The sequence below is a fragment of the Aulostomus chinensis genome, chromosome 23 (genome assembly GCF_037954235.1).
Source record: "Aulostomus chinensis isolate RoL2024-O1b breed Wild chromosome 23, RoL_Achi_v1.0, whole genome shotgun sequence".
Classification (NCBI taxonomy): domain Eukaryota; kingdom Metazoa; phylum Chordata; class Actinopteri; order Syngnathiformes; family Aulostomidae; genus Aulostomus; species Aulostomus chinensis.
This window is the reverse complement of record NC_141342.1, coordinates 15318706-15319899: the sequence shown is the minus strand read 5'-3', so window position 1 is coordinate 15319899 and position 1194 is coordinate 15318706.

Genomic DNA, 1194 nt, shown 5'->3' with positions numbered 1-1194 from the left:
ATTCTAAGAATTTGGACCACAGACTGGAGATGAACAGAGAAGTGTATTAGCCATGCATTGTTTTTTTGACTTCGGTTGTGGTAGATAACAACCCTTAACTGGCTTCCCACACACAGGCCCGGCTAATTGAGTCTTAACAGACACCCCAGCCTGAGGCAACATGTGCCAAATGGTAGTACAACTAGTAAGAAAATAGCAGTATTACCAGTTACCATTACTAGTTTCTGATCTCAAGAAGAAAATGAGTTACAGCATGACAAAACTAATTTGTCACCAGGTAAAGTCACTTCTGCATTACCTTATTTTTGTTTCAATCCTGTAATTAATTACACACAAACAAAGGTTTACAAATCAGACGGCCAGAAATGTTCCTCTGTCCTGAGCATGAACACTACATAATAACCGGTTGCATTTAATTAACAACAACAGCGCTCCAAATTAATAGTGATTTAAGCTGGAGCTCCATCCAGGGAAAGCAAACAATGCCTGGTTGCTTCCTCCTCAGATGTTCATGCACAGCACTCATGTTTTCGTGATTTTGAAACTTTTCACAGAGTACAAAAACGGCCTTTTTAGTTTTGTGCTGTGTTTATATGAAGTACTCCTGCCCTTTTCATGGCCTTGGGTCTTTGCAAACTTTAACACAGAACCTCTGTTACGATCAACAGCAGACTAATGCCTGGAACCAAAATGTCTGACATCATCATCTCACATTTTTGTATTGATTTTGAGAACAAACACTCATCATACTTTGTCTAAGAGGTATTTAAACGTCAGAAAACCAAGTCAGGTGACGAGGGATAATAAACACAGTTATGAGCCCTTTATAATTCAGTACTTGACTTGAAAAGCAGTAGAGTTACTAAGTGATGCAGCACTGGTCCTGAGCTGAAAAGATTGCTACACCTCTGTGTTCGTCAGTACCTCTAAAACACTTGTAACTACTATGTTTTCCCATGCTGTTTGAATGCATCATTTATTACGGACAAAATATTCAACGAACAAAAAAGAAAGGTTAAAAATCTTTAAAACCCGTGAGCATAAATCTTATTCCGGAAACGCTGTATTATGTAATATCATAATTCATAACGCTAATAATGGCGGCGGGAAGCCAGGTGCGTCTAAGAACAAAGCCCCGCCTACTTTTACCTTAAATGTTCATTTCACGCAGGCGGCTGGCCCAGGGATGCAGCT